Genomic DNA, 535 nt, shown 5'->3' with positions numbered 1-535 from the left:
ATACAGTATATATATATATATATATATATATATATACACACACAAATCATATTCAATAATATAATATATTAATATAATATAAATATAATAAATTATAAATAATATATATTTTTTCGACCAGGTGGCACTACATTTAGTAGATTTTAAAGCTGCGTTACGTAACTTTTTTTGGTTAAAAACGATCCAAAATCAATTATTGAGCAAGTACATGACCAATCAGTGCTCAAAACTATCTCCTTTAGCCCCATTTACAACGGTAAGCATACAATAATTAATTTTTTTTTAAATAATGAAGTGCACAGATAAATAATTTATAATAAACACTACAATATTACATATAAAAATAAGAATTGTAAATTTTGATTTCATGGCGACTTTAAAATTTGAGTGGTTGGGGTCGTTTGTCTTTGCGTCAGTGGGCCCTATCATACACCAGGCACGACGCAAGTGTCTTTTGCTAGTTTCAGCCCGACGCAGTTGTCATTTTCACGTTTTGCGCCACGTTGTTTAAATAGCAAATGCATTTGCGCCCATT

This window comes from Sinocyclocheilus anshuiensis, unplaced genomic scaffold, assembly GCF_001515605.1.
Source record: "Sinocyclocheilus anshuiensis isolate Anshui unplaced genomic scaffold, SAMN03320099.WGS_v1.1 scaffold154, whole genome shotgun sequence".
Classification (NCBI taxonomy): Eukaryota; Metazoa; Chordata; class Actinopteri; order Cypriniformes; family Cyprinidae; genus Sinocyclocheilus; species Sinocyclocheilus anshuiensis.
The sequence above is the reverse complement of the archived record's forward strand: the minus strand, read 5'-3'. Positions refer to the sequence as shown.